Here is a 25,926-nt window from a genome sequence, read left to right as displayed (position 1 = left end):
AGGAGGAGGAGGAGGGAGGGAAGGAGGGAGGGAGGGAGAGAGAGAAGAGAATAGAGTGCTATATGAATAAATCTGTAGTTACTGAACGGCATTAGTACTGATTCATATCCCCACCCACTGCATTTCAATTCAGCTTGTTTTGAATCTTGGTCAACTCAGCTACATAGCAAATAGAGTAGCAAACGCATATTTCTATCCTCCTTAAAAATGTAAAAATCTTAAGACCTATATTTTGTTCCTTGTAAGAACACTCAGTATTAATATGTCAGAAGCATTCATTGCTCTTGACCGACAGAGGGTGTTTTTATCTGGGCAACTGACACAGAACTAGGGGAAGAGGAATGATAACTTTCCCCAAATTCATGCCTTAGAAACAGTCAGTGAAGCAGTAGTTTTGAAGACAGGACCTCACAGAAGGTATCTTGGTCATGAGGCCCCTTTCCTCGTATATAACACCACTGTAAGACAGGCCAATAGAGAGGACCTCACCTTTCTGCTTGTGTCTGCCATGTAAAGGCAAGATGTTCCTTCACTCCAGTATAGAGTTAAATGCTCAAGATTTTTACTCTCTTTGACATTGCTTATCATGGGTGGCTGGAAAGTATATTCGGAATGCAGGCCTTGGATGGGCAATCAATGCATTCTCTAGCATGGTTTACATCAACTTTATTGGTCTACATGCTCACTGGCCAACAAGTAGTTAGCATTTACACATCTCACAACAGACATTTCTAGTATGACCTTCGTGATATCTGAATCCTGAGGCATGATCAGAGCTGGAAGAAATGAGGTTTGATAATGTGAACACCACATGTAAACTAAAAGCACACTCTGTCCTTCCTCTTCTCAGACAGAAAGGGCGTACAGCCCTCTGCCTTTTTTTTTTTTTAGTGTGCTGGCATAAAGTAACAGGCATTGAGTACAGCCTATAGTTTCTTACCAATCTCTTTCCATTAGAGTAAAAGCTATCTGGGAACAGATAGTTTTTAAAGTTTAAAGACCTACATTTACTGTTTCCTTTGTGTATGTGCACACACTCTGTGTGTCAGGCATGCCCAGTCATACATGTGGAGGTCAGAAGACTCAGTTTTCCCTTTCTACCACCAGGATTCTGTGGATCAAATTCAGGTCACCAGGTTTGGTGGTTCGGTCTTTACCCACTGGGCTATCTCACTGGCCCAGGATTATTTAATTTATTTTCTTTTTCCCATTATTTAATTTATTTATTGACTTACATCCTGACCATGGTCCCCTTTTCTCCTGGTTGCCCCCACAGGTTCCTTTCCCCTCCCTCTCCCCTTCTCCTCTGAGACGGTGGAGGTCCCCCTAGGTATCCCCCCATGATGGCACATCAAGTTTCTGCAGGACTAGGGACATCCTTTCCCACTGAGGCAAGCCAAGAAAGCCCAGTTAGGGGAATGGGATCCACAGCAGTTGACAGACTTAGGGATAGCCCCTGCCCCAGGTGTTTAGGGACCCTCATGAAAATCAAGCTGCACATCTGCTACCTATGTGCAGGGGCCTAAGTCTAGCCTATATATGCTCCTTGGTTGGTGGTTCAGTCTCTGAGACCCCTCAAGGGTCCAGATTGGCTGACTCTATTGGTCTTGGTCTTTCTGTGAAGTTCATATTGCTTCTGAATCTCCAGTCTTATCTCCAGCTTTGTAGCAGGCCACATGATATGGCCTCTCCATCCATCCTCCCTGCTCCCATTCCCAGGAGACTAAGTAGATCTTCTCTTATATCCTTCCTTTATCCGAGGGACTGCTGGCCTTTGATGGGTACTGAGGGAGGGAGAGTCAATTTTCTTCAGGAGTGTGACCACTGGTAGGTTTGTATACAAATGGATATCCTCACACCCATGCCTATCTGGACAGAACTAATTGGAAGCAATTGAATTAAAAAAATGACACGAAGTTGAGTAGGGAACATATTGGGATCCTGGGGAGTTGAAATGGTAAAATGAGGTTTCCATATGATAGCAATACATTGTGTAGCTGTGTTAAAATTTGAAAGAGTTTTTTAAAAACCCATAATAAAAGTAAGAGGATTCTGGCATGTTACTCTTTAGTATAGACATAGAGTTGCAAGCACACTATATCCATATGAGGCTTTGCAAATTGCCTAGAACGTTTTTGCTGTTCTATGAGCTCTTGACTGGAATGCAGCATCACCCTGATTAACAACTAACAGCTTCAATGGTTTCCTCCCACTGAGGACAGCACCTGCAGCATGCTAGACACTGAATACCAAATGCATGCATGAGCAGATGCTGATGGTGAAGCCCGAAGAGTGTACTGGACCAGAATGTTCCTGGAGTAGGTGAGAGAACAGTTAGTTCTTTACTAATTGTTACCAACTCTCTTCCTCAACTGATCAGGATTCTTCCTCTTGGCTTTCAATCCTGAAAAGGAGCTGATATTAAGTTTGGAATCTTATCAGCCAAACTAGGCATCGTAGGCTATTAGTAAGGCATTAGAACTGTGCTTGGCCTTCCTATAGCAAGAGACACAGCTCCATTTAGCCCTCAGAGTAGTCCTCTAGCACCTTGTCAATTCCAGGGATCCAAGTAGGATTGGGTAATTCTCTTTGCTAGGAATTTCTCTTTGAGATTCATCTCTGACAAGTTTTGCTGGTTATCTTTAGGAAGGATAAACAATGGGGTCAGCTTCTGTTTCATGTAACTGAGCTGGTTGTCAGGAAAAGAGACTTAGGGACCCCAAGGAGAGGAGCTTGAATAAATGAATGTTAGTCTCAGAGATAACAGATAATAAATGCCCATTTCTAGTCTCTCTCTTTCTCTCCCTCCCCTTCTCTCCCATCTTGATCTGTCTGTGTGCACACATGTGCATGTATGCATACATATGTGTGTGTGTGTGTGTGTGTGTGTGTGTGTGTGTAAGAATATATGGGTCAGGGGATAACCTCTGCTATCATTCCTCAGGAACCTTATACCTTTTGTTGGAAACAAGGTTTCTCACTGGCCTGGAACTTTGGGCTAGTTGGCCAGCAAACCCCAGGAATCCTCTTCATCAGTGAGCTCACAAGTGGTGTGCCCTGTACTTGGCCTTTTCCATGGCATCTTTAGATCAAGCTCATTGTAAGAACTGGAGCCTACCCCTTCAGAGCAGATTCCTATAGTCTGAATCAGGACACACCCCCTTCGAAGCTTTCACTGGGACCAAGAGTTAAGAAGCTATCCCTGCTGTGGTCTAAGAGCAGCCTGGATTAATGGTTTTCACTGGTACCTGGGCACTCCATGCTCCTTGCATGTGATGTTGAACTAAATCACCCAATGTGAAACTTCCCATCACCTCTCAAAGCTTATAAAAGTCAGACCTTCCCTTTGGTCTGGAGAGACTCCTTAGTGGGGTGTTCCGAATAATGCCCTTTAAGAGGCTCTCCTGCCCCCTCCCCCATCATTCCCAGCATCCCTCTCATGGTAGCCATTTATCCTTCCTTAGCCTTCTCTTAGTCTCACTCGTAGTGATGCTCTACTCCAGGCTTTAAAGGAAAGTCTCTCTCTTTCCCTTTAACAGTGCAACACATTTTGATTTTCCCAAACCGTATTTTTTTCTGTCTTGTGCCCGCTCTCCTTCCTACCTTGAGGTCCTGGCCTGGCCTTGAGGTCCTGTCACTCTAAGAACCATCATGGAAGCAGACTGTGTTGCCTTCCTTTGTGGAGCGACAGCTACAGTTTTACTTCTTTTCCTTTTAATACTGCAAGGCAAACGTTTTTTGAACTGAATTCCACACCCCCCCACACACCCCCGAGTTCCCATTCCTTTGAGACCTGGATTAGCCATGATTGCTTTGGTGGAAAGCAACAGAAGCTTAACCCAAACTGGCACAAGAAGAAAGAAAAGAAAGTTAATATTTCTTACACATATCAAGAGCTCATAGGGCAATTCCTCACAGTGCTTGGTGAGGACACACTCTGTGTTGTCAGGATTCTGCCTTTCCCCCAGGCTCTCTCATGGTCTAGGTTTGGCATAATTCTCTTCCCCTGTAGCATTTTCTACATGCAGCAGCAAAGCCAGCTGCTTACATGGGTTTGAATGATTTGAATAATTTCAACTCTATGAGACATAAGGTAAATTGTTTTCCCTTCTAGTTCTGTTTGAACATTTCAAGACTGTCCTATTTAATTTAATTTAATTTTAAAATTTTAGGTCAATTTCATACAAGCTAGAGTTTTCTGAGAAAGAAACCTCAATTTAAAAAAAATGCCCCTATCAACTTTTTGGGAGCCATTTTCTTGAATGGGGGAAGTTAAAAAGGTGAGTTCAGCAAGCCAATTAGCATTTTTCCTCCACTTCTGCTTTCAGTTCCTGCCTCCAGGATCTTTCCCTGCAGGCCCTCAGGGAGGGACTTATCAGCTCTTAAGTGAAATAAACACTATCCTTAAGCCATTTTTTTTATCATGATGTTTTATTGGAACAATAGAAGCTCAAACTAAGACAAAGATAAAACTTGGTTTTATCTTGGCTTGGTTGCTGTAGTTGGTTAGCCTTGAGTCAGGCTCTAAACTCCTGCAAGGGCCTGATTCAAGTTGTGGTGAGAAGTGTCCCAAAGGGACAGGTGAAGGGGACTGTGCAGCAGAGCTTGTGTTTCTCGTGTTTTCCCTCAACCTCATTTAGATTTCTGCAATCTACCTTGGGTCATTCAGGAGCAAACATCAAATGTGATTTTCCCCTTAATTGCATATTAAATTATCTCCTTTCTTCCCTGCTTAAGACCTTCGATAGGTTACAAAACACCTCCCCAACTAATCAATGAGGTGTAGGACATGCTATTTTAGAATAGGGCACCTCAGAAGAGATTTGAAACATGGCGGGTGCGGGGCCTGGGATGCAGCTTAGTCAGTTAGTAGAGTACTTGTACATCATGAACAGAGCCCTGGGGTCCATCTACAGGGTCATAGAAGTTGGAGTGGTAATGGCTTCATTTTAGCTCTGATAAAACACACACACACACACACACACACACACACACACACACACACACACACACACACAAAACCTCAGATTAAACAAAAACGTTCACTTGTTTATTTATTGTTAAATTATGTATATATCTGTGTGGGTATGTGTGCACAAGTGCAGGTGGTCACAGAAGCCAGAGGTGATGTTAGTTCCCCTGGAGCTGGAGTTATGGGCAGTTGTGAGAAGGTGGACATTGGCATTGGCATTCAAACTTGGGTCCTCTAGAAGAGTAGTTCTCACTCTTAACCTCTGAACCACCTCTGCAGCCCTCACTTCAGATTTCTAACCAGCAGATGATAAAACTGTTGTTTTAGTTAACTTATTCCATCAGAAACTAGAAAGTGACATACGCTGTATTGGCTGTTTATTATACATAGAATAGAATTCAACTTCGAAATCTATGCTTTGTTGCCGTGACTTGTCTTTTTGGCTCCTTTTTCCTTTCTGCTCTCTTCTCCTTTGTCCCCTCCCTTTAGTCCTGTCCTAGCCCCTCAAATGGTCACCATGTGTCAAATATGACATCAAACCATTGAAATATAGGTAGTGTAATTAAGCTGGATTAAAAATTCAATTAAATTGGAAAAACCTCATACATGGACTTAAAGACAAAAATCATATTGTCATCTCAGTAGGTTCAGAAAAACCCTTTGACAAAATCCAACACTCCATGAAGAAAGTCCTAGAGAGAACAGGACTAGAGATAACATGTTTTAACATAATAGAGGTTATACATGAGAAACCCATAGCCAACATCATCCTAAATGGAGAAAAACTCAAATCTCACTGAAAATAGAAGCAGGACAGGGCAACCCACTATTTCTACTCTTTTTAAATACTAAGCCCAGAACACTAGCTGAAGCAAGAAGCAAGGGGAAAAAATCCACAGTATACAAATAGGAAGAGAAGTCGAAATTGTCCCCATTTGTAAAGGACAATTTTATATACAAGAGAGCCCTGAAATTCTGTAAGAAAATTTCTAGAAATGGTAAACTATTTTAGCAACTTGGTGCCATACTGAATCAATTTGCAAAGCCCAGTAGCTTTCTATCCACCACCAAGAAACAAGCAGAGAAAGAAATCATGGACATACTTACATCTAGAAATAAACCTAACTAAGGAGCTAGAGGAACTTTCCCATATAAACTTAAATTCCCAATCAAAGAGATGGAGAAAGAGGCTAGAAAATCAAGACATCTCATGCTCACAGAGTGATGAAAACGATAGGTCTACCAAAATCCACTTACAGATTGAAGCGATTCTAATGAAAAGCCCCATCTCATTCTTCGCATAAATTAAAAAACATAAAAACACCCACTATCCTAAAATTCATATGGAATTACAAAAATACCTGGATACTCAGAACAATCCTGAGCAAGCAAGAACAATGCTGGGTTATCGTAAGATGTATTACCGGGACTTTGTAATAAAAACAAGGTGGCATTGCATAAAAACAGACATGGGGACCATTAGAAAAAAAATTAAAGAACAAAACATGAGTACACATAACTTCAGCCATTTAACATTTGACAAAGATGCCCAAACATGCCCTGGAGAAAAGAAACCATGTTCAGTAAGTGGTGCTGGCAAAGCAGGATGCCCGGATGCAGGAAAGTGGAAATGACCTGTATCTATCATCACCTCGCACAGAAACTGTCTCTAAACATATCAAAGACCTGAGTGTGAAACCTGAAATGCTGAAACTGCTAGACAAAAACATGAGTGCTATCCTACATGATGTAGATATGTGAAAGGACTTTCTGAATAAGACGCCATTTTCCAAAGAAGTAAGGCCAATGATGGACAAGTGGGGTTCATAGAGCTAAGAAGCTTCTGCACAGCTAAAGAAACAATAAACAGTGTGAAGAAGAAGCACAAAGAAAAGGAGAGAATCTTTACCAGCTATGCACCTGATTAAGGATTAGTATTCAGAATATATAAAGAACTCAAACAACAACAACAACAACAACAACAACAACAACAACAAAACAGAGGAACAAATGATCTCTTCAAAAAAAAAATAAGCCTGGATTCCTAACAGAGAGTTTTTAAAAGAAGAAATAAAAATAGCTACATACTATCTCAGAAAGTTCATGTCCTGAGCAATTAGCGAAATACATGTAAATCAAAACCACCTTGAGATTTTACCTTATCAAAGTCAGCATAACAAAGATCGACAACTGACAGCAAATGCTGGAGGGGGTGGTGGTGAAGTTACAAACTGAACCAGCCACTGTTGAAGTAAGTGTGCAGAATCATTGGGAAAGGTAAAAATAGATCATACAACCCTGCTATGTAGTAGATGCCCAAAGGACTCATCCCATACATACTCTCTCAGCCATGTTTCCCTCTCTATTTACAATAACTAGAAAATAGAAAGAACCCAAATGTCCTTCAGAAGGTGCCATGTAAGATTCCAAAGCAGGGAAGCAACCTACCCAGCTATGATGACTATGAACCACAGCAATGATCTGTACAACCCCATAGCGCTAAGAGTACAGTGGTGGCGCACATACCTTTGAGTATCCAACAGCTCTCTATCTAAACTTAAGACTCACTCAACAAGAGACAAATTATGCCTAGTGCCTTGTCAACTACCTAGTGAAGTCATGGATCTCAAAGAAGAATCTGAAACACAGTCTTTACTAAACCAACACATTTACTAACTACACTCTAAATACTTACCTTCGAAACCACAAACAGGTATGGTCTGCACCCCTCATCAACTTCTCTTTGCAACAGATGGAGACTGTAATAAAAAAAAAAAAAAAAACTAAAGCTTATCCAAAAGAAGAGTTGTGGACTCTAGTCTCAACTGACACATCTACAACATAACTCTAACAAAGGCTCAGGAATCACAGCAGAAGAAGGAGCCAATATTATAAGAGTCGTATCTATATCATTAACATCTATATTTCTATCGATATCTGTCTATATCATCTACATGTATTTTTAGAATAATAATTAAAGAAGAAAAGGTTATGAATTTGAGAAGAGTAAGTGGGTGGCACATGGACAGGGTTGTATGTAAGGGAACAGAAATGAAGTAATTATAGTTTAAAAAATACAAAAATTCAATTAAATTTTAATTGATCTATAGACTTAAAGTCTAAAGCAGTATAAAATATTTTCCTCATGAAATACAACTGTGTTTCATTTGCAGGATTATATTTTAAGTTACCTGTTAAAATATTAGCAATCAAGGGCTTGGAGGGTGGCTCAGCAGTTAAGAGCAAATACTGCTCTTCTAGACCTTAGACCTTAAAAATTCAATTTCCTGCATCTGCATTTGATAAGGTAGCTCAAACCACCTGAAACTCCAACTCCAGTGGATGTGGCACTTCTGACCTGGATAGGTACCTGTGCTTAGGTGCATAACACATGCATGCATGCACACATGCATGAGAAGAGAGATAATAATAAAAAATAAATCTTAAATATCACTAGCAATAAAATTGAGACTTTTTTAAAGGATGGTTTCAAAAGCCTACATAAGGCCCAGTCTGTCTCTGTCTCCCTCTCCCCCTCTCCCTACCCCCTCCCTTCCCCTCTCCCTCTCCCTCTCTTCTTCTTCTTCTTCTTCTTCTTCTTCTTCTTCTTCTTCTTCTTCTTCTTCTTCTTCTTCTTCTTCTTCTTCTTCTTCTTCTTCTTCTTCTTCTTCTTCTTCTTCTTCTTCCTCTCTCTCCCTCCCCCCCCTCCCCCTCTCTCTCCGCCCCACTGCATGTATGGATCAGGATGTGAGTGTCTCAGCTACTGCTCCAGTGCCATGCCTGCCTGCTTCTACCAACATCATAGATCTCTAAAACTGTAAGCAAACCCCCATTAAATTATTTCTTCTATGAGTTACCTTGGTCATGATATGTCCTCATAGCAATAGAAAACTAAGCATACATACTAGACTTTGAAGACAGTATATTCAAAAATGTAAAGCAAATATATGTATACATGCATATATATATTTAATAATATGCAATATATTGTATATAGTAAAAACAATATGTATATGTTTAAGGCAGGGTATCTTGTAGCCTAGGCTAGCATCAAACTTAGCAAGTATTTTAAGTTTCCTATTGCTATGATAAAACATCATGACCAAGAGCAACTTGCAGAGGAAATGGTTTACTTGATTTTACCCCCAGTGGTCCCTCATCCCAGAAGTCAGGGCAGGAACCATAGGCAGAAGCCTGGAGGCAGGGACTGATGCGGAGGCCACAGAGAATCTCTGCTCAAGGGTTGACTCATCCCCAATGGCTTGCTGAGCTTGCTTTCTTATACACTTCTAGAACCAACTACCTAGAGGTACACCACCCACAATGCACTGGGCCTTTAACATCGTTGATCAAAAAAAATGTATCTTGGACTTTCCCACAGACCAATCTAGCGTGGGCATTTTCTCTGTTGAGGCCCGCTCTTCAATAAGGAGTCTAGTTTGTGTCAAGTTAAGAAAAACTCAGCAGCATGTCAAGTTAACTGACGCAGGCCCTGACCTCCTGACTGTCTTCCCCATCTCCCAAGTGCAGGGATTACAAGGGAACGTCATCACATCCAGGAAACATTATTTTATCAGTGACTTAATTGTTTATCTGTTGAAACTAAATGTCACTGTATTGGCCATATTAGGTTAAACACAATGCATTAAAATTGATGTCATCTGTTCTTATTTTTGCTTTCTATGAATGAGGCAACTGGAAAATGTTAGACTTTAAGCCTCGCTGTATTTTTCTCTGCAGCGCTAGGCTAGTCCCTGGCTCGTGATCCTTTCGCTTTGTGAGTTCCACTCCTACATTCCGTAGATCTCACATCTCCAGCTGCCTTCAATTCACTCAGCTCTCTGGGAGATGCAGAAGGGTTTGGGCCATATTTGCCTGCATTGAAGAGGGAGAAAATGGTTCTCCAATTTTGGGGCTTGGAGTGATTCTGTAGTTCTCAACAAATAAAATCATGACCATAAATGTGTTAGAGCAAAGAGAGTAGCAGGACCGTGACTTTCTCTCAACATTTTCTTTTGACTCCTCATTTTTCTGGATGATTTCAGAATTAGCTTCAAAAGGCCTTCCTCTGGGCTCCTCAATGCAGGGCCCTTGAATGAAGGGCCACATTTGGAAAAAAGAGAAAGTGGGCTGACCCCTCCAAAGAAACTGACCTGTGTTGACTCGAATCCCTTGCTGGCCCTTTCTGGACTCACTGGATCCTCTTATTTAGTTAACACTGGCGCTGTTATTTAACAGCTGTTAATAAGTTTTTCTTTGCGTTATTTTTGTTTTTTTCTCAGTTCTGTTTGTCTGGGCAAATTTGGATGCTGACAATTTATGTACAGACTGGGTTTATAAGTGGAGTTGTCAGTTATTAAAAGCTACGGAATTAACAGCTCATCTTAAGATAGAGTGTTCTGGAAGCAGTTTTTTGAAAACAGGACTTGAGTGACACAGAGGACATAAGCAACTTAGGCTGGATATTATTAGTTAAGAGGTGGGTTTATTTCTCTGTACTTTTAATTCAAAGATACAGGATGGCCCGAGATGGGACCTCCTTTATGATCATATCTTCAATAATAGTGGGAAATACTTTAGCTTTCCAATTTGCATATTTTACTCTAATTCTACATTTTCTACTCTGTTCTTTTTATCTTCCTATCTTTTCTCATTCTGGGTGCCCATAAAATACAGGAAGTGGAGGTAGGGAGGGGACACTTCTGCACAAGGAACAGGCCTGCATGCCACTTTAATACTGGCATCATTTTAGCAATTAGCAGTGAGGGGGGTGAACAATTAGTCCCCTCCCTTTTTTCAACTTAACAAGTGATTCCATTTTGTATTCAGAAAATAAACTGCCCAATAGTCAGGGAAATTTCATGTTCTTCTTCTTTTGGGGTGTGTGTGTCAATAATTGTGATTTGCAGGGGAAAATGACACTAATGAGGACCATAGATATCCAGACAGTGTCTATAAAGTCCCATGGGCTAGCTGGCATTTCTTACGTACATTTGAACAGCTGAAGAATATGTAGACACTTCCTGTGTCTTGAACAATCACTGGTGTGGTCTACAGAATTGTGAATATTGGTTTTACTTTGAATATGCTCACTTTTCCACGCCATATCCTAACAGATATCTATATACCTATATATCTATATCTACATCTACATATATATCTATATCTATGTATATCTACTGGATGTCTTTGATGACATTTTCTTTGTGCTGTGTTTGTGTATAAGTGTGCATGTCTATGTGCTTGTGCATGTGGAGGCCAGAGGTTAACATCAGATCTTGGACTCAATCTCATTTCCTCCTACTTTTTTCCAGATAGGCTCTTTCCCTGAACCTGGAACCCATTGATTCAGTTAGACTGGCCATCAACAAACTCCAGGGATAAACCGATCTCATCTTCACAGTTTAAACATCAGGATTACCAGCGTGCGTGGTCACCGTGCGTGCCCTGTTCTATACTGGCTACCAGCATCACACTCAGGTCCTCATGGTTTCACAGCAAACACTTTATCCTCTGAGACACCTTCCCCTGTCTGAACTTTTCTACCATGGAAGACAGTGCATGTAAGAGAATAAAGGAGAGAACTCACTCAGTCTCTTTCATTAATCATCTGAAAGAAAAGGAAAGGGTTTATAAGAGGTGAAGAAGCAAGGGAGTTATCCCAAGTCTCCTAGTGATGGAGAAGATGGATTTTTCCAGAATTGCTGGGAAAGCTGAGTCTTGGCTCAGAAGATGTGGTCTTTGGCTGCTGTGTCTTTCTCAGAACACAAAGGTTATGGGGGGATATCGTGGTGTTGCTGCTTTCTGCACTGATCAGGCGGACTGCAATGCTGTCGGCTCCTTCTTTGTTATCTTATAGTTTTTGTAGCTGAGCATCTCTGAAGCACCCAAAATCTGAGCAGGACAAATCATCCCTCCAGAGCTGGGTCATCAGATGAGAGGTGAACACAGAGGTCGGTGGTCTTAGAATCTTAGAAACCAGGCACCTGAAAGGAAAAATACTAAGACAAACAGCAAAGCAGCTAGCCAATCGGCTCTCTCTCTCTCTTTCTCTCTCTCCCCCCCCACTGTGTGTGTGTGTGTGTGTGTGTGTCAATCTGCACGATTGTGCATGTGTGTGCACATGTGTAGTTCATGCATATGTGTGCTGGTTCCGCACCTATTATGATATGCATGTGGAGGTCAGAGAGCAACTTGAAGGGATTGGTTTTCTCCTACTACTATGTGGGACTTGGGAACTGAACTCAGGTTGTCAGGCTTGCCCATAAGCACCTTTATAGATGAACTCATTTTATAGAGAGAAATGATTTGGCTACGCAGCTATGATTTTTTTCCTCTTATTCCTTCTCCTGTTCTCCTCCTCATGCAATATCTCTTCTTGTATTCTCTCTCTCTCTTTCTCACCCTATACTTTTCCTCCCTGAAACTGATTCTCAATATGTTTCCCACAATGATCTTGAACCAGCACACCCAAGGGGTCCTTTGATTTAGTCCCCTGAGTTGCTGGTACTACTATGCCCAGCAATTAAAATTTCTTGGTGCTCTTGGCTTTGGATGTTGATAGTCTGGATGACACTCATAACATTAGGTACCTCTCCTCTAAATGCATCCATTTCTGACTTTCTTAATTGTACACCAAGAGTAGCTTTCCTAGGGGTAAGTCTTGATCTACACATAGAGTGCTGTAATGAAAAATCATTTGATGTTCAGTTCTCAGGTTTTAGATTTTGGAGACATATGACAGCTACAAGATAACTTGGAGCTGGCAGGGATCTGGTAGTCAGATTTTAGTTATTTGTGATGCCAGAACCAGCAGGAAGAAAATTGGAAACATTAGTTTATAAGATGGCAGCCAGAGATTGAAAGAAAAAAAAAACACACCCAATTGAAAATTTGGTTTAGATGAATGATTTGAGCAAGATAAGAGGACCCAGTCCAGTTTGTTGTTAGTTCCAAGAAAGGTAAGATACTCATGATCCATTAGTCAACTTACAAGAAACCATTAAAAATCTCACAGCAGAAAACCACTGTTTAATGCTGAAGTCAAGAGCACTCAGAAAGAATAAATCCACATCCTTATCTTGCTACCAAGTCAGGCCAGGAAGGAGCTAGATGTACTGCTGTTGAGATCTCTAGATCAACAAGGAGAATACTGGAAGCCCCTTGTTACCCAGCTCGGGGAAAGTGAGGTCCCACCTAACTCAGTCTCAGCACCGAAAGCAGAAGAGACAAACTGTGTGGTTCTTTCCAGAGTCCTGCCCCAGGGAGGGCACTTACTGATGAGAACCCTTTCTTTTTTTTTTTTTTTTTTTTTTTTTCCGGAGCTGGGGACCGAACCCAGGGCTTTGCGGTTGCTAGGCAAGCGCTCTACCACTGAGCTAAATCCCCAACCCCGAGAACCCTTTCAAGTAAGCAATTGGAGTGAGCTCTGTGTGTAACAGAGTAGGGGACAAGAAAGCCAGGAGAGTCCTCTGGAATCCTGAGAAAGAGGTAGAGGGGTCTTCTCTTTAGTTAGCAAGGATGGGTGGAGGTAGGTTCAGGTTTGCTGAATAGAGCGAGCTTTAATGGTTAGCCATTTCTCAGAAGGTAAAACTAGGGTGTGTGCGTGTGTGTGTGTGTGTGTGTGTGTGTGTGTACTTGTGCATGAATATGTGCATGCATATTGTGTATATGTATGTGTGTATGTGCATATGTGTTTGTGAGTGTGTGTTTGCATGTGTATATATGTGTGTATGTATGTATATATGCATGTATGTACATGTATGTTTTTGTATCTATATTTATGTGTGTGTTTGTATATGTGTATGTATGTATGAGTGTGTGCATGTGTGTGAGTGTGTACGTGTGTGAGTGTGTACATGTGTGACTGTGTACATGTGTGTATGTATGTTAGTGTGTGTATATGTGCATGTGCGTGCACGTGTGTGTGCAGTGGACTTTGGGGAAGGGAGTTTCAAGCATCATCTCTGCTCCGATGGAGTTCAATACCAGCTCCATTTTCCCAATTGCCATTTCAGTACTGTATTAAGTAGGACTTCAGCATGAACGCCTGTGTGGTCTAACAGCCAGTGTCTAGTTGCCTATGGATGCTTCCTTGTTGGTGGGTCTAACCACTTGTCTGGTACTTAACCCTCTCTGCCTTTTAGCTGCTTTTTCATTGGACTCTCACTGACAAGCTTTAATCCTTAAGTCCGTGTACTAGAAGAGACTACCAATTAAGATTTGTTAGTATCCCTCAGATGTTTCCACTCTCTTCGTCTTCTTCCCTTTCCCTCCCTCCCCCCTCCCTTCCTTCTTTCTCTCATTCTTTTTCTCTTACCCATATGTTAGCTCTAATCACTGAAATTATAAGATAATGTTACATCCTAAAAGCATCACCTATCTGATGTTTGAAAATAAACGAGTTAAGAAATTCCAACGTAATTCTATGCTTCAGATGAATGACTTCAACTTTGTCAAAAGAGAGTTAGAAACCGAAGAGAAACTTCCAGCAAAATGTTAACAATTAGCAGGAAGGCAAGGTACAATTAATTAAAATCCTGAATTGGAGAATACAGTCCCCTTAAAGAAGCTGATTTCTTTCTTTCTAGCACATTCCATAACTCAAATTCACTCAGGGAACTTGCCTGAAAGATTTTAGTAGACCCACTTTAATAAGAATTACGTATAATTAGCATAGCGATTTTGTATGCAAATGGAACTCCAAGAGCTCTTTAAATTTACTCCTAAGCACTCCATACATCCCACTTGCCACCTTATTTACACCTTTAATTTGAGCTTCCCATGAAGAATGACTTCCCAAGGAAGAGTCAACTTCAAGCCAGGCTCACAAACTCTGAATTAGCAAACCCGAATCAATGAGAATTTCACTTTACATATGTTAAGCAGCGCTATATATAACAGAAATACCGATTCCTAGTGATATACCGTCTTGCTCAAACTCTACTCATATTTAAATTCTGTAGCGTTTACATCTACATGATTTATTATAGGCTGGGAAAGAAACTAAGTTATTGCAAATAATTGGATGTGAAAGCCTTTAAAATTCATACTGTAAAACTGCCTGTATTATTTCCCGTATATCTTCATCTGGTACTTTTAAAGAAATAGCACTTTTTGAATATTATTTTCAGAAAATAGCTCTTTGGTGCCCCAAATCTTAGTTCATCTGTAGAATCAGTCGGAGAAAGCTGTAACCAACAGCATGTTAATAGGCCGTTCAAACAAATACAAACTACAAATGGGAAAAAAATATTTTCCCCAACTTTACATCTAATCGATGACAGCGTATGCAAATAGTTTCTAATTTTAGCCACCCGCGCTCCTGCCTCTTTAACTCGGAGAGAAGAAACTTTGGACCGCTTTACATTTTTGGCATTTTGTTTTTTTTTTTTGCTTGGCAAACAACGCGGGCCTCGGTTTTTGAATCAGATTCTTTATCTACCCCCTTACAGTTTCCACCTCCCCATTTATCTCTCAGGACTTGCAGGCTGTGTTTACATTCTGCCAAAGGGCTGCAGCAAAAGCAAAATTCCAATCCATCACCCAGATGTTTCCAAACTCCATGCAGCCATATTTGGAATTGTATATATAAAATATCCCTATAATTTATTAATTTTTCTTCCCCACCTGGATGTTTTGGCATCAGCTCCCTTGGTGTCTGGCAACTCCTGGGGATTGCGTATTAAGGTCTGGTGTAGGGTTCTTTGCTGATCTTGAAGCCTGGCCAGGTTGCTGGGGCAGGAGGTGGGTAGTTTCTACCCGTGTCCCATGTCTGGAACATAGCCATTGTTTTCAGAAGTGTGCTGATCCAAGCACCCAAATCAGTGGCCGAGGACAGCACTCTCAAGGTTACTGAACAGTGAGTGCCCATCAACAAGGGAAAAGGAACAAGCTGGGGGATCTGAATTAGATCCCCATTATTTAAAAAGCCGGGAGCAGGCTGTGTGCTTGCGATTTGAGTGCAGGGGGAGTGGCAAGGGGAGAGAAGATCCCTGGTGCTTGCTGGCCAGAAGTCCAGTTGAGCTGGCAAGCTCCAGATACAGTGAGAGATTCTGTCTCAGAAAACAAGACGGCGAGCGATTGAAGATGATAGCTGATGCTGACCTCTGCCCTCCACACCCATGCCTGCGTGCACACATGCACGCACTCGCGCATGCGCATGCATCATGCATACATGATGTAGGTAGAGAAATGCGTATGATGTTGCTTGTTATCAGAATGAATTTAAATAACATAAAGAAACAGCTGTCCTAATAATAAATCAGGTACAGAATGTATGAGCTGAAACTTCATCTTAGATGATATTTCAGTCTATTTTTTTCCTTCCACAATGAGTAAACTGAGGCAGGGGTAGATGAAAGGGTTCACCCAGCACTGGAGAGAAAGCCACTAGAAAGCTGAGGGCTAGACAGATAATGTAAGGATTACAAGTACTTGTTGCTCAAATGATGCCTCAAATCCATCTGTAAGCGTGTGTGTGTGTGTGTGTGTGTGTGTGCGCGCGCGCACGTACACACACACACACACACACACACACACACACACACACACACACACACACAAGCCAAGACCAGAATTGAGGTCTGATGGAGCATTTGGCTGGATTTCCATGCAGAGTTTTATTTCTTTATTTTGCCACTGGGAAAATCTATTAGGATAAATAAGGCTTTTATTACTTTACATGCCGAACGATGTTAGGGTAATTCTCATATTGAAATAGGCTTAGAAAGTTTTCATTTTGTTTAAATTATACAAACACTGGCATTTTTCACCCCGAATCAAATCATTCCTTCAAATCGCCACATGTAATTTATACTGGCTTCTTGGAGAAGCTGATTTGAGCAATGCCTCTGAACCTCCATTTCCCCAGTTGCTGGATAAGAGGACACTTTCTGGGCACACAAAATGGACGCGGGCGAATAGGGAGCTCTGTGTCCGCATAGTGAACACCTATTCCATACCGGAAGGGAAGGCATGTTTCTGCGATTTCTACACCAAAGAGAGGCGTGTGCTGTCCATGTCTCACAAATGCAAGCTCCAGTCGGTACCGTGAGGATGGAGGAAGAGGGAAGGGCAACGTGGAGAGAACCGTGGGTCGTGGAGGCAGGGAGACCCCGTTTCCTTCCTGCCTCGTTTACTCTCTTGGCCTGTGTACCCTTGGATACCAATTGGGACTCTTCTAATTTCTCTATGTAAATAAAGACTTTCACCTCCTAAGCAATAAATGCGATCTTGCTGGATGGTTCTGGAACACGTTTCAGGATGAGACAAAAATCCAGTCTTGGTGTGAAATATTCTCAAGATTGACAAGACCTTTTGGAAGAAGCACGCGAAAGGGGCAGGGTAAATGGTTTGCATCGTCTCCTTGCAGTGGCCCTTGGAGAACAGAGTTATTTCCTTGTTAGCATGCTGTCATTCAGGGGAAACAGATGAGAGCGGGCCTTCCTCGCTTAGAGGGGATTTATACAGGCAACCCACATTAGTGTTAATGGCTGTTAGATGAGTAAAGCCCAGCCCTTCAACATGATAATACATAATATACCCCTTAATTTTTAATTCACCCGGGTCTCAATTTTAAAGCATTTTCTTGTAGTTTGTCCTAATTATAATCATTTTTAATGACAGCTTAAAAATTTCATCCAACTGTCTTATCACATACGGTACTTAATTTCTCAAGTGAACAGTTTCACTGTACACCATTCTGGGAATTTTAAGAACTAAAACATAAAAGGAAAGAAAGTCCTTTGTATGGTGAAACTAGATGTTAATTGTTCTAATATACATAAAGAGACCAAAGCAGTTTCTGGAAGCTGGGGCTGGCTTTCCTGCGGAGCCCTCTCCAACCCCTTTCAAGGGAGAGTCTTAAAACCCCAGGGGAGACAAGAAGAAAAGGATTTCTGCTCACTTTGCTGGGCTCTGCCAAAACTCAGAACCAGGCTTGAATATTCAGTGTTGTATTCTAGGAGTTAGATGGATGAGTCCTGTTTTGAAAGGGAAGCTACTCAGCCAGGGGAGATAGGGGACAGACCACACCTTAACCCTCTCAGCTTACCCTTGGCTATTGCTCAGGTTGTTTGAGGCAGAATGAATTTTCCAACGCCCGATTCCAACTTTATTTAGTTTCCCATAGACCAAGAGCTGCAACGGCAAACCCCTGCAAGCCTTCGAAACACACAGCTCTGCAGGTCCCCAGGACTCCTGGGACGAGGGTCACGACGATCTTCCTGTTTATTGACAAACGTTAATTGTACATTCATTCTACAGGCTACACTAAGAAAATCTGATAGACGTGATAGGCAATGATCAAATGTGGGTAATGAGCACTTTCCTCTTCTTAAAGATTTGTCTGTCTGACTTTCCTAGTCCTTTGTGAGATGAGTAATAAATGTGGTGGGCTACAGTTACAATAGTGGGCCCAGAGGCTCTGGACAGCCAACCAGGTCATGACAGAATGGCTATTAAGACGAGTGGCCATTTCATGCGGTCAATTGACTGCTGAGTTGGGAGGAGCCATTGCCTCTTCCACTTCAGATAACGTGTTCTAGGAACTCCTGAGGCTCGTGGACCCTCTGCCTCTTACTAGTTTTGAAGAAGCTGGGAGTCTCTAGAGAGTGCACACCGACTGAGCCAGCTGAGGCCTTTTCTGTTTTGCCGCATAGGGTGCACATTCCGTTTAGGTAGCTTTGCCTTTCTGTGTCCTTGGGTCAATCTGCAGATGGGAACCGATTTGACCGAAACACACACTTTGGCTTGCTGTGATTAACACTGAGGACATATTGCCAAGAACAAAGGAGACGCTCGGAGACGAGACGGTGACCTCGTTTGAAACGACCTATAGAAGGAGCTGCTCTGCATGCTGTCTCGGAGGCAGGGGCTCGTAAACCTCACTGTGTATATTGCAGTCACCTGGACATGCCGGGGGAGAAGGGAGTGATTATACAAGGCATACATTCCTCCGTCTTCTTTCCGAAGCTCTGGAATCCGCCAGGCAGAGAGAGACATTTCTTTTTTAAGTTAGAACCCCTCAAGGAGCTTCCACGAGAGTGATAAACCTGCCTCAGATGGATTTGAGTTGCTAATTACAAACCAAAGCAAATGTGAGAACAAGCAAAGTAAACTTCAACAATGCATTTCTTTATGGACCGGTGAGAAGAGAAAGACGCCTATGGAACTTTATTGATTTATCCCTGGTTCTGGCGTGTGAACCCAGGGCCTTGCACTTCCTCTACCTCATATACTCCCCCCTAACACATTGTCTAGACACAGATAATCATGGTTAATGTAGCAACCCCTCCCCCATGGAGATTTAACATGGTACATGGTTAGGTGTTTGATCCTGGCAGTTTGGAAGGAAAAGCCTGACTGGGCCCATAACACTCTATATCTACTGTAACTACTGGGGAAGCAGCTTTCTCCTCCCCCTGACTCGAGCCCCTGATCCAGATGGCAGAAAGGCACGGGCGGGCGCTATTTCCGTGTGCTGCGGTCTGTCTTCACTTCCTTTTGGGAAAGGCCCAGTTTTTTCTGGGCGCTGCATTAGGGACCACACTGGGCTGTGTGCGTTGCTCCCATACACTGTCCAGCCCAGACATTCCCTGGAGGACTCTAGACTTTGCGGTGTAGGGGATATGAGCTCAAAATTTGCCCAAATAAGTGTGCTCCCATCGTGTGCCAGATGGAAGGAAGAATGTGGGCGCGAACATTTCTCTCTTCCCTACTCCTTTTTTTTTCCCCCTTTGGATGCGTCTCTCCCATCTCTGTGTATGTGCTGTCTGTTTTGACTTCTTTCTGAGAAAAGAAGAGGTTTTCCCATGTGCTTTGTTTAGGGTCAATATCAAGACCCACAGGGGTGCGCTTCAACGGTGCAGTCTAGGCACATGTGGGTAACTGTCACTTCCTAGTTAACACAGGCCTCTTGCCTCCGTTTTAGAAGTAAAGTCTGGTGACAGTGTGGTTGCTGTCCTCCTCCGCTTCCTTCTCATCCTCCCCTCCCCCTCCTCTTCTGAACTCACCTGGGGAACAGAATTCAAAAGCCTGTGGCCACCCAGTCCAAACGGGAAATTCGGTCTCTCTTTTGCTTAGCTGGGCCAAGGAATGCCTTCGCTCTCCTCGAGGAAGGGCAATATATGCCCACCATAAATATACGTTGGAGGGAGATCACCCCCGAATTAATAATTTCCACCACAGGTTCTGTTTCCTCTCTGAAGTAAACAACCAGCTTGGAGCTCTTAGTGTTGCTGCAAAATCAGCCTCGTGAGAATTTTAAGTCGCCTTGAATTGCTTTTTAGCACAGTCTACGGAAGTAAAAGTTCTAAATCTGCCTGGTTACAGACAAACCGTGTAAACCAGCTTTGTACTGGCAAAGTCTCGCTTCAGGAACTGTTTCGAAAAGCAGACGCTGACAATGTGAGAGCGAAGTATTGTTATTTACTGAATGCATCGAACAGGCGCTCATTGCAAACGAGGCTGTAGGAACACTTTAAGGTCACACGAGGTGCCAGATCCTTGGTGTGGCAGACGTCGTCCTGCTACATGGGTGGTAAGGTTTACACATGGAAGTCGTGGCTGAAGGGCTTGTTTATACGCACGTGTAGGCGCAGGCTCGATCTTCAGTAAAAGTTCACTGATCCCATTGCAAGTTGATTCAAGACAATATCTATGAAAGTTCTTCAGATGGCCAGAATCCTCACATTTTCTAATGAGAGATATAGGATAATAAAATATATAAAAAGAAATCTAGATTTAGATTTCATACAAGCCTTGTATATTGAGAATTAAAATAACCAGATCTAGTTACATGCTAAATATACTCTGTATACTCAGTGTTGTCACAAAACACAGAGAGGCTGGACTAAAAGCCCCACCATAAAAGGAAGGTGGCATTCTAGTGTTACGATTTAGGACTTACTTGATATGATTGAACTGGACAGTGTCAGAATCTGTCCTTCCCACAGCTCCTGAACCCTGCTGGACATTCTCTGAGTTTATTTGTCTGTTCCCTGGTGGTGTTCTAGATCTAAACATGTTCAATGAACGAACACTTGAAGTCATAACATTGATGTAGCTGTGTATTTTTAACTTCCACACCATTCAGTTTCTTCTACCAGCCAAGAGGACAACAGCCCATAATCAAATAACTCAATCAAATAAAATGAAACATGTGGGCTGGTTTAAAATTGATCGGTGGTGAGACTTTCAATCCTGGAATCCATTTAAAAGTGGACCCATGGAAGCCACCTGGCACGTTGCCCTGAGTTCTAATGCTGCCTGGTTTACATGGACTGACCTGTGGGTTGGCCATCCCAGAGTATTATAAACAACCTACTCTCCCCAAATGTAACAGAGAGCTAAGATTGTACAGGCGGGGAAGACATTTGAGAAATGATAAACAAGCCCGAGGATTGGAGTATTTATTCTAGGCTGCTTATGATGACATATTTTTATAACACTTGTCTGGGTGCCAGGAAATGGCAGGATGGAAAATCACATTCCCCAAATAAGTGTAGGGTGTGTCACCCCGAATGGCTTCCCTTTTCAGCAAACGCTATTGATAGTTGAGACAGAGCCTAAAGGTGCCAGTGAGATCTAATCCCCCTCAAAATGGCTTTGAAGAACCTTATGTTCAAAGAAAGCTTCTTCTTTTTTTCCTTTTATTTTTTTTCCTCTTAAAAAAATTGCTCCTTTCCAGTGTTGCTAATTTGTGATCTTTAGAAGAGCCTGGTGTATTTTCAGACCTTAATGCACCTCCGATGAGAAAGGTTTCTACACTCATTTACTATGCATTCTTTCCGTTAGCCACCAAGGGCCTTCTGTTCAAAAAATTAAAACTAACAGATATACTTTTTCCCCCCAAAAAATAAAAACAAAACAAGCAAAGAAGGAATTTGAATAATTTGAACTTTGGTTTTAGTTTTTCAATTTGGTAATTTAGGGGTCAACCTGGAGAGAAAGGAAGAAATAAGAATGATTCTTCTATGGTTTTGTTCTCACATTGGGGCTCATGCACTAGAGGTCATCAGTCATTTCCATTGAAGAGCAACTTGAAACGGGGTGGGGTGGGGCTCAGACCAGAGCCTGCTGGCCTCCGGAGTGCAGTGAGTCTACTCTTCTCTGCGATAAAACCCATCGTGGAGTTTCAAGTACACCACAAATCAGAGCTGGCCAGCAAGAGAACCATGAGCATTTTCAGCTTGAGTAATTAAATTTACATGTGCAAGTTATGAACTGCCACAGAGACTAAAGAAAAAAATGGGGCTTAGAAAGCTGTTTCCTCTCCTCTGGAAAGTCCGAACTCTCACGGATGGCATTTGGACCTTTGAGCCCAGCTTCACACTGGCAAAGTAAGACCCCATTATCAGTGACATAAGAAACCAGGGGACTTGCAACTATGACTTTGTTCAGCTAAGGATTGCAAAGTGTACACAATTCACAGCCAGTCAATCCCAAACCACACACACATCGGTATTATTAGTAGCTAAAGCTATATAGGCTGAGATTTGCAAGAAGAATGCACTGGATCTGGGGAACATAGTAAGAAAGTTGCGTTTCAGTGACCAAATCTAATCCCACAATTTCCGAAGGTCATGGACAGCTGGCTCCCTCTGGGGTGAAGGCTACCATATAAGAGTATCTTAGAACCTCCGTGAAGTCAGAGAGCAGAAGACCAATTTTATTCTGTCTGATTACCCAGCGTGTGGCATTCCAGGATCCAAGCAAACTATACCTGAGAGCTGCAGGAGCTAGAGTCCTATGGGTGTCCTCTGAAAACTCTGCCCTTCTGACTGACAATCTGCAGTCACCATTGTCAATCATTGTTACATAGTTCACGCTGGCCTTAAACTCAAGATCCACTTGCTGAGGCCTCCCCATTATATACATATCTACACATATATAAAACATATATATGTGTGTGTGTGTGTGTGTGTGTGTGTGTGTGTGTGTGTGTGTGTGTGGTGTTTGTAAACATGTATAATCATTATATATAGTTCTCTTCTCCCTAATCACATATCACCTTTAAGAGGTTCTGGAACACAGGATTTTGATGGATCCAGCATCATGGAACCGTATAAGGCTTCAAATTAGTATAAAATCAGTTATGGAAGCTCCGAGTTTCAGAGATAATTAGTAGAATTTGGTTATATCAAGATATGAAATAATATCATAGCAGTTAAGTTCATAAATGCTTCCATTGGGATAAGGATGAAACGCATATTTAAGGCTGGGGAGATGGCCCAGACTATGAAGTACCTGCTGTATAATCACGAGGACCTGCGTTCTGATCCCCAGAGCCCAGGTAAAAGCTGGACATGAAGACATGCATTTGTGGATTTGGGGTTTTGTTTGGTTTGTTGTTTAAATGTGTTTTTGCTAAACACTGGCTGGCCTGGAAATCACCTTGTAGCCAAGTGGGACCTTGCCCTTACAGAGATCCACCTACTTTTCTGCTTCTTGAGTTCTGGGATTAATGACATGCATCTGTAAACCCAGTCTAGGGAGAGGCAGAGACAGGCAGATCCCTAAAGCTCGTAGCCCAATGATGAGCCCCAGGTTTAGAGAGAGATCATAAATCAGATGCCAAGTGAGCGAGGGAGAGTTCTGGTCTTCGCACATAGGCACAAATATGCACATGTATTCATATGCACACACACGTGCACACACATGCATACAAAGATTAAACACATAAATAAATGCTATAAAATGCAAAGTGTGTAATTTTTGTGACTTCATGTAGAAACTACACGCCCTTTACTTGAAATTAGAATGAATTGTGAAATACTAAGATAAATAGTAAAAAAAAGTGTGTCAGTGACAAAACTTCTGCACTCGCATGCACATGTATGTATATGATTGGTATTCCAACTGGGTTTTATATATGGTAGGCAAGTACCCTACTGCGGAACTACACCTTCAGCCCTGTGACTTACAGTTTTTAATGCCTTTGACTTACAACATGAAATAACAAATAAAATATGCTGTTGCAGAGTGGAGAGAGGGAGCATGGGAACTAAGGCATATGTGGGAGCGAGAGCATGTGTGTATGAAAGCTTGGAATAAAGACGTGTGTATTTCAGTACCATGCACATGTGTACTCTTACGTTAAGAGGAAAGGCCTGCACTGTATTGAGTCCTACAAAATTTGTACCTGGCTGTGGAGTTGATAAGGGGAGAAGAGGAGCCACAGGCATTATTCTAGTGGAGATGGTTTAATGTGGAGAATCAGATTAACAAGGGCCAATGGACTTAAAGACAAAGGAGAACACGGAGGAAAGAGTCAGTGCAGGCAAGGGCTACTTCTCCAATGGTGGTGATGTCAGAAGATGATGAGATGATGAGATGGGCAACATTCAAGATCTCTTCGTAGGAGCCTTGTAGAGCTATGGTCAGGTTTTTGCGGAAGGTGATTGACAGCTGCTCCTGGGACTTCGAGAAGCCAGGCCTCACCTCAGACCTCTGAGGATGGGATGCCACTTCCTTTGGAAGGTTATTTTGATGGGTGGGTGTAGTGTGGCTAACTTTAGAAGTGTCAGCTCCACTTGAGTTAACTGCAGAAGCAGTAGTAGTAGTAGCTACATAGAAGAGTGTGACCTGGGGTTGGGGATTTAGCTCAGTGGTAGAGCGTTTGCCTAGCAAGCGCAAGGCCCTGGGTTCGGTCCCCAGCTCCGGGAAAAAAGAAAAGAAAAAAAAAAAAGAAGAGTGTGACCTTTCTGCTTCCAAGAGTCCCTCCCTTCAGCACCCCTAAGTGAACAATTTGATGAGGAATTCAATTACTAAGGGAGAAGTGCAGCTTGTAGAACCTCACAGGAGTGTGGTGTCAAGTAGCAGAATGGAGAACAGTGAAATTGAGCCATGAGACAAGATTAACCAGCATAGAACCATAATGAGAGGCCCTGGGCATTCACACCTTGCTTCAAAACTATGCCTTAACTGAATCCAAACATTCAACCTGAGAACTTAAAGAAAAGACACACAAATGCGCGCGTGCGCACACACACACACACACACACACACACACACACATGTACACATGCACACAACTTGCATATGAAGATATGCCAGGTTAAATGGAAGGTTCATCTGGACTACTTATGGTAACTCCATTCTTTTCCATGACCGTCCCAGTCCACTTTCACTCAGAGTATTCCCAGCTGTTGAAATCTCTATGCCTAGACATCTCATGGCAAGGACCTTATTTTAAATATTCCCCCCTGAGATCTCCTGACCTCAAATCTACATTGGTCTAATGCTACTTATATTATGTTATTTTGGGTCCCCAAATTGCACAAGAATCCACACATCAGCATGTAAGACACTGAGTGACTCTGCCCCCAGTTGGTTTTGATTGGTAAATAAAATTGCTGGCAGCCAAGGGCTGGGCAGGGCAGGGCAGACAGAGGCAGGACTTTTAGGATTCCTGGGCAAGGAATGGGGAAGGAGGAGGAAGGTCTGCCATGTTGGGAGAACGAGAGGGGAGATGCTGTGCCTGAGAAGGTGTAGAATACAGAGCATAGCCACAGTGTAGAAGCCAGGGAAGAGCGGTCCTCAGAGGGCTGCCCAACTGGGTCCAGGGCAGCAAAGACACAGCATAGATTTTAGTAAGTAATGACTTAGGAATATCGGAGGGAGGTGGGATAGCCATGAGGAAGTTAGGAAGTGTCCCAGCCATTGAGTTGTTTAAGGCATATCAAAATATAAAGGCTGTGTGGATGTGTCTTTCATCCAGGAACCCAGAACACTGGGGTGGTGTAGTGAGGAATGCACCATGCTGCCTCCGTCAGTTTGAGTATTTAAAGGGGTGCTCTTACAGTTACTCCCTGAGGTATCTCATCACACTCTTTCATCTTGTCCATCACCAGCATCTAAAGATGTCTCCCGGCTTGCTAAACAGCTTCCTTGTAGCAGAGCATAGAGAGACCTTGTCTAAACAGTGCAGCAGTTAAAAGATGACAAACCCA

The sequence above is a fragment of the Rattus norvegicus genome, chromosome 4 (assembly GCF_036323735.1).
Source record: "Rattus norvegicus strain BN/NHsdMcwi chromosome 4, GRCr8, whole genome shotgun sequence".
NCBI lineage: Eukaryota > Metazoa > Chordata > Mammalia > Rodentia > Muridae > Rattus > Rattus norvegicus.
Note: the sequence above shows the minus strand (reverse complement) of the source record.